Genomic DNA, 8,307 nt, shown 5'->3' on the forward strand with positions numbered 1-8,307 from the left:
CCAAAAACTCCCTATGTTTTTTTTCCTCACCATAATTCCAATATAACTGCGCCCTGTTAAAACTAGTGCAAAGCTTGACTGTTACAATCTGGGTAGAAAATTGCAAATGAATTCGGTACCATCACCCCCAGTAAAAGCCAATCACGTGACCAGCAGATGAATACAGTTAAAGTACATTTACGGGCATCAAATATAATAGATCATTTAATAGATAAATCGTTAGGCAAGCGGTCCAGGCGCCCCCACCCCAGACCAGTTGGCCAAAACTGTTTTACCACCAATTGAGGTATAAAGTTGGATTCACCAAATAATCAAATAATTGGAAGGTATCAGTGAACTCCAGGGGTGATAACATGTGCACTCATATGATCCATGATCTTGAGAGGTAACCTTGTCATTGGGATTTGGCACAAAGGGAGACTGTCCTGGAAGCTCAGTGACTCCTAGAGCATGAAAATTGATTTCCTATTATATTATAGAACAATTGTTCAAACTTTTCCCCCCCCAGTCCTCCCAGATGGAGATGAAAAGCTTCCATTTTACAGATGGCAAACAGAACATGCAGACGGCCATGCAAGCACAGCACTCCTATCAGTAAGAGTCTCATGTTGCTGAATGTGGCCTCAGAAGTGTGAATTTATGTGCTTATGTCACCTCCTTCCATACTGTACCCCCTTCCTTCCATACTGTACCCCCTTCCTTCCCTCTCGCCTGCTTCTAGCAACGATTGCGAGAGAGTCTGTCCCAAGCCTTACCCAAACCAGGCGTTATCCTGGTGGACCAGTCTGACACTTTTTCTGCCCCATGCTTCTCTCTCTTTAAATTCACATAAAGCCAGACAGCATCTTGGTTAAGTTTTCTCATTGGTGATTCCCTCTAGCTCCCCTTATTAGGCATGTAGCTCTTTGTTTTTATATGTTTTAGGCACCCCCCAAATCCTGTTTTTCTATTGATCTGCCCCATTTCTGTTGGTCAACTGGTTTGAGGCCTTTGTTGTTGGATGGACTTGGCAGCCAGTCCACATGTTTTAAAGACTTCATGAACTCAACTTCTTCTTCTGGATTGTTGGGTTACTTTTCCATGATGGTGCCACTGAGAGACCCTATCCCCTCCATTGCCCCCCAACAGCAATTGTGCATAAATCAGACTGGTGTGAAGCCACAGTGGCCAAAAAATGAACTTGTAACAAGCTTTTTAGTGACCTGCATGAGCACGGCATATTCTGTAAGGCAGATTGACAACTGCAGACAACACTGCTTTATGGACAGGTCCAATTGTGTCTTTTTTCATGGGGCAGATGATCCAGTGTGTCTAGTGCCATCGCTCACCCATTAAGATCATTTACTGTATGATTATGACCTGTACACAAATTGACTATCCCGGCTGCAGAGGGGTCTGTTCACTAAACAATCAAAAGTGTTAATATAGGCAGTAGTTAGATCTGTAGTGGTTATGGCTAACCTTAGAATTTGTACCTGGCTGTAGATCTCCCCGCATTTATTTCTTAACCAAATGACAAGATTCCAATTGTTATATTATTTAGAATATACTTAGAACTGCTGTCACCTTCAAATATGGGCTGATGGGAGTCATAGCTCAATCATAGCATTAGGGACACTCTTTTCCAACAACCCTTACCCAATCCTTATCACTGTCCTCAGTTGTCACCATCAGTGTGACATCATTTTTACCAGCTGTTACATCATTTCAACCAGAATTCGGTCAAGAATTCTAGCCAGAGTTTTAATTTTTGGGGGTTGGGGAGGCATGACTTTGCATTTAGAATAAGGTCCCATTGCCACAGTCCAACTGTATCTCAGACAGGGCCGGAACTAGGGGTAGGCAGAAGAGGCACTCGCCTAGGGCACAAAAGTAGAGGGACGCCAGGCATGTACCTCTTCTGACGCTTTCCTCTAGTTCGGACTGTTGTGTTTAGAAGCCGTAGCAGCAGTTCCTTCCGAATCCAAGTGTGCGCTCCTCTGTGCATGGTGGGGGTCAAACGTGGTCGGCCAGGTTGCCTAGGGAACCTGGCCGACTTGGTCCAGCACAGATCTCAGACTCTCATAGCCCCAACTGTTTACCCCTCTCCCCCCTTTCGTATGCCCCCGAAAAACACTGGAACTTATGTATATGTATTTGATATTTTGCACCCTGCAAGGTGCAATATCATTTTGTATCCCGCATGTCCCCAAGATCAGGCGCCCGTAAGGTACTTTAGTTTATACTGTAAATATTTCGGATTACTGTCATGTGATTGTGTACGGATGAAGCCGTATTTATGTGAGTGTCACCAGTAGCATGGGGATTTATTACCCTATGACTCTAAGTCTGAACCCCCATTCCTTGCATTTTCCCCCTGCACCCGACCAAGAGGAGAGCGCTGTGAAATACTGGCATGTGATTGGCCACCTCCTTTCCCAACGTAACGATCTTAGTCTGGCTGTGTATATATGCAATGTACAAGTGTATATATGTTAGGCTTAATCAGAGCTGTTACTTGCTCGGTGCTGCTAGTTATGTATTTGTATATATTTTTATCTTCTTAAAGGGACATTGCAATGCACCTATCAGATTGGACCTTGTGACTTACTAGACAGGGTCAGACTGGGCCAAACACTGGCTCTTGTGGGCCCCACAAGCATTATTGGAGGCTGGGTGCAATACAAAGAGGTCTTGGGGGGATTTTGGGACAGCCCAAGTCTGAGTGCTCTCACAGTCCCACAGTTGAAGGGAGCAGTGCAGCTTAAAGCTGGCCATAGACGCAAAGATCCTATCGTACGAATCGAGGATTTGTACGATCCGGTTGAGATCGGTCTTTAGTCGATCGGACAGGTTTGATTTTGTCCCGACCGTCCAGCCGGAGCCCATTGCGCTCTCATCGTAATCTGATCGTAGACCCAAACTAAAAACAAAACAAATGCTCTGTAAGGCTACACATTTCTTGTTATTGCAGCTGTAATAGGCAGATAAATAAGGACGATGCAAAGGTCACCTCCAGCCAGCAGATGGCAGTGTTAGGCAACCCGGAAACAGCAAGGCTGATGCCATGTGACTGTGTGAGGGATTCTGGGAAATAGGAAGAGGAGGTAACAAGGCCAGGAGAGAGCATGCTGGATCCCCTGTGATGTAAAGTTGGGAAAGTGCAGGAGAGGCTGCAGCAACTGCCAGTTCCACTTAGTGTCTGTGAGTGTCAGTCAGGGAAGGATTTCACTCTCACTGCAATTGAGGCCCCTCAGGTTCCAGTTCCAATAGGCCTCACTGTAGCTGGTGCAGATCTAGGGCCCAGTTAGGGACTCAGGGAATTGTTCCATAAGAAGCAGAAGGTTCATTAGTCAGGTCCCTTATCTGGGCAGAGTAGGTTAGAGCCCCAGGTTCCAGTGTCCGTTAGGGTCAGCGACCCCGGCTTAGCTAGTGGCCCAGTTCTACACAAAAGGAGAGCCAGGACGACTGCGGATACTGCACTCCCTGGGAACGTGGATATCCACTAAGTGATTACACATTGTGTGTCGTGGAATTCATGGCGACAACAGCAGGGATTACAGATAAGTGGCACTAACACAAAGTCTACACAACAAGCACAACTGTCACTTATATGTGCTGCACCACAGGCTTAATAACTGTCCTTCATTACTGACATTCTTTCTATTTGCTCTTTTTTATTCTCATTTAGACATTTTAGTAAAACAGACAGTTCTGCATTCAGTCTCATTATAAATACAACAAGTGAGACATCTTTATTTGGTACCACACCTTGCCAGGCTGCCTAGAATAGAGCATTTGCTACACTACTTTGTATTACTCCTCTTTCTATTCACACTCTCTCCTATTCATATTTCAATCTCTTATTCAAGTCAAGGCATGGTTTCTATGGTAAATTGAACCCTAGCAACCAGCTTTCTAAAGTTGCAAACTGGAGAGCTGCTAAATAACTCAGAATATCAGTCTCTACGTCATACTAAAAGTTAATTTTAAAAGTGAACAACTCCTTTGAATGTATGGAGATTTTTGTTCATCAGCTGTCCAGTTTGGATTTTTAGTAGCTAACTGGTTGCTAGGGTCCAATTTCCCCTAGCAACCGGGCAGTGGCTTAAAAATGAAAAGATACATTGTGGAAGACTGTGCTACGTCAGAAACAAAACTCCCTACACAATAGAGTTGGTAAAAGGGCCACAACTATAGCAAGGCTTGTAGGCCATGTCCCACCTCTCACTAGTCACATGACAGCTCTGTACCAATGGCACCTCTAGCTAAAAGCTTTCCAAGGCTCAGGCTGCTGGAACAGGGGATATCAATAAAGGGTCAGTTCATAAACTCATATATAATATAGAAAATGTTTTCCAAGTCTCATTACAGTGTCCGTGTCGCACAGAGCAGAACCCCCAATCTCTGTCCCACCCTGCATGTTATGAAGTCTCGGACACCAATGGTGGGGTTTAGTAAAAAGGTGATAACCAGGCGGTGATAACAGAGTTGCTGCTCTTTTCAGACAGAACCAATCGATCCGGAAGAGCATGGCAGCGAGCAGGTATGTGCTACATTGTGTTGTGTGTTACTGTATAGAATACGCTTTGTGTGTCCCACCTCCAGTGCCCGAATTCTATTCTATTCATGGACTCTCCCTGTACCTTTCTATATATATATATATATATATATATATATAATATATATATATATATATATATATATATATATATATATATATATATATATATATATATATATATATTTCTGAAGAAGGCTCAAGTGATAGAGCTGAAACTTTGAATAAAACCTGATCTTGTTTAGTATACACAGGCAATATAGTCATCGGTTCTCCGTGTACACCATACCAAACGTTGTGTATATATGTATATAGACAAATAGTATTAGTGTTCCCTGTATAACTCAGCCTGCAGCCTTGTACCTTTATATGGTCACAGAACCCCTCAATGACTTCTAATATCCTTATAATTTACAGTTGGGGGTTCAATTTACCTTATAGTACACGAGTGATACTCAGAGTTCCCTGTATAATTAAGCCTGCAACCCTGTCCCTTTATATGGTCACATTATCCCTCAGTGACTTCTGATATCCTTATCATTTACTATAGGGTGTTTAATTTATCTTATAATACATGAGTGATACTAAGAATTCCCTGTATAACTCAGTCTGCAACCTTGTTCCTTTCTATGGTCACAGAACCCCTCATTGACCCTTTAATATCCTTATCATTTACAGTAGGGGGTACATTATCCCTTATAATACATGAATGATACTCAGAGTTCCATAGAGTTCCCTGTATAACTCAGCCTGCAGCCTTGTGTCTTTATGGTCACAAATCCCCTCAATGACTTCTCATATCCTTATCATTTACAGTGGAGATACATTATTGCTTATAAAATACAAGTGATACTTAGTGTTCCCTGTAGAACTCAGCCGGCAGCCTTGTGCCTTTATATGGTCACATAACCCTTCAGTGACTTCTTATATCCTTATAATTTACAGTAGGGGGTACAGTGGCTTATAAAATGCAAGTGATACTCAGAGTTCCCTGTATAACTCAGCCTGCAGCCTTGTGTCTATATGGTCACAGAACCCCTCAGTGACTTTTAATATCCTTATCATTTACAGTAGTGGGTTCAATGTACCTTTTAATACATAAGTGATACTCAGAGTTCCCTGTATAACTCAGCCTGCAGTCTTGTGTCTTTATATGGTCACAGAACCCCCCTCAGTGACTTCTAATATCATTATCATTTACAGTAGGGGTTATATTATCCCTTATAATACATAGTCATAAGTGATACTCAGAGTTCCCTGTATAACTCAGCATTCAGTCTTGTTCCTTTATATGGTCACAGAACCTCTTGTTGACTATATCCTTATCATTATAACAAACAAGGGAAAGTTGTGCTCACCACTATTTTTTAAAACCATTAGGCAGGGGTGCAATGAGGCTGTGACCACAAAATAGATATAGTCAAATACAAGAGTCCTCTGCACTCAACCCATTATCAATATATTTAAGACAGCGACATTTTGTGCATACTGCTACTAAAAAAATGCCTTACCCTTTAAACAAACAGGGATTGTTGTCCATATATTGCAATATATTTAAGCTGGCCAACTACGTCAAAGTCATCCCCATATCTGGCCATCCTACGCTCAATTTTCATCTGATTCATTAATAATTCAATTGCTTCATTATACATTTTACAAAGGGACTTGGTTTTACCTGCAACTTAACTTGCTGCTTTCAAAGTAAAACTCCATACTTGGCTGCCCTTTTATTAGACACCAGTGGGATCACCTGACTAATGTAGGGGGTACATTATGCTTTATAATACACAAGTGATACCCAGAGTTCCCTGTATAACTCAGTCTGTAGCCTTGTACCTTGTACATTAAATAATCTATACAGTATCAGCTCAGTAGTTATAAACAGATAATTTTGGAGTCAGGTCCAACAACACTGTCTTTTCCATCTTTTCTTGCAAGATGTAGCATCTCTATATTCCTTACTCTCCCCGTTTTTCTTCCTGTATTCCCTGTGGTGTGTCTGTACTGATTTATTTGCCCCACCACTGCCCCTCCATTCCTACCCCCTGGCACATGTACCCGCAGGATGGCCATGTCTCTGAAATCTCTGTTAGTGATCACCATAGACCTTCATTTAGTGGCTCTTACATTCCTGGGACTAGGGAGCTGCCTCTGGAGACTGTTGTATCCCCCAGGCTGTTGTGTAAGGATGTCTGTCTGTCTGTGTAATACTAAAGGGTCTGTGTGTCCTGACACTCAGTGATTTGCTGCCTCCCTGTCCCATAGGTTTGGTGAAGTCTATTATGGGAAAGTTTATATCCCTCTATATGAAAAGAATATTATTTCTGTATGACAGTGGGACAGCCCTCAGACACATGCCGCTTGCTCTGGGAGGTAGGTAATTTGGGGGAGTCTGCAGTATGAGAGCCCCAGTCTAAAGCAAAAGTGGTGGTGCTGGGGGAATATACCAATATACAGCCTGGCATCTCAGTGCTCCCTGTATTGTGCCTTATTTTCTGTCATTTGTCAGGTTAACCTCTGGAATATTGACAGTAACTTCATGTGGAACAGGATTGGAGCTGGTGAGTTCCTGACTGGGTGGCACTAGCTTTCCAACTGTCACCTCTGCCTTAAATGAAGCTGTATAATTATTTGCTGTGTATTTCTCTCTGTGCTGCGCAGAGTACAGGAGTAATGTGCCCGTATGTTTGGTAAGTTTGCATGTAGTTACCCAAGTTACATAGTTATGAAGTTAAATCGGGTTGAAAAAAGACAAAGTCCATCAAGTTCAACCCCTCCAAATGAAAACCCAGCATCCATACACACACCCTCCATACCTGCACATAAATTCTATATACCCATATCTATACTAACTATAGAATTAAGTATCACAATAGCCTTTGATATTATGTCTGTCCAAGAAATCATCCAAGTCCCTCTTATAGTCATTAACTGAATCAGCATCACAACATCACCCGGCAGTGCATTCCACAACCTCACTGTCCTGACTGTGAAGAACCCCCTACGTTGCTTCAAATGAAAGTTCTTTTCTTCTAGTCTGAAGGGGGGGCCTCTGGTACAGTGATCCTCTTTATGGGTAAAAAGGTCCCCTGCCATTTGTCTATAATGTCCTCAGGGCCGGATTTACATAGCGGGCGCCCCTAGGCCCACTGCTGTTTGTCCCCTACCCTTTATTCATGCAAATTTTCATGGAGATTGTATCTCCTGCGCATCCCCAGTGTTTTTGAACCAATGTGGGTGTGGTTGGGCAGCGTGCCGCCCCCCTAAAATCCTGCCACCCTAGGCCCGGGCCTAGGTGGCCTTCCCACAAATCCGGGCCTGAATGTCCTCTAATATACTTGTAAAGTGTAATCATGTCCCCTCGCAAGCGCTTTTTTTGCAGAGAAACAACCCCAACCTTGACAGTCTCCCCTCATAATTTTAGAAGCAGTAGAAGGGAAGAGACCATCTAGTTAATGACTTGTTCTATCGTCTCACCTACACTATCCTGCTGGTTCTGGCTGCTCCTTAGGGCTCTTTTAGATGAGCGTTTTTAGCTGCGCTCCCATGCGTTCCAGTTTCATGCATTCAGCCGCAGGGGTGCGCAGGATTAGACACACTGAATTGTTTTCAATGTGGCTGTGCTCACACAGACGCATGTAAGCACTGAATGCAGGTAAAATGCAACATGCTGCATCCCAACCTGCGTTTGGCGTTTACATGCATTTGTGTGAGCACAGCCATATTGAACTCCTGCGCTCCCCTGCAGCTGAACATATGAAACCAGA

At 43.2% G+C, this 8,307-nt stretch overlaps 1 long non-coding RNA gene across 1 annotated transcript; it reads left to right on the forward strand.

The window, feature by feature from the left end:
• The first annotated feature begins 2,904 nt into the window (after positions 1-2,904).
• LOC121397120 lies at positions 2,905-7,342 on the forward strand. Its single transcript, XR_005963472.1, has 3 exons — positions 2,905-3,183; positions 4,343-4,525; positions 7,050-7,342. It is a non-coding gene; the product is annotated as an uncharacterized LOC121397120 (long non-coding RNA).
• The last annotated feature ends 965 nt before the right edge of the window (positions 7,343-8,307 follow it).

This window comes from Xenopus laevis, chromosome 8L (assembly GCF_017654675.1).
Source record: "Xenopus laevis strain J_2021 chromosome 8L, Xenopus_laevis_v10.1, whole genome shotgun sequence".
Taxonomy (NCBI): domain Eukaryota; kingdom Metazoa; phylum Chordata; class Amphibia; order Anura; family Pipidae; genus Xenopus; species Xenopus laevis.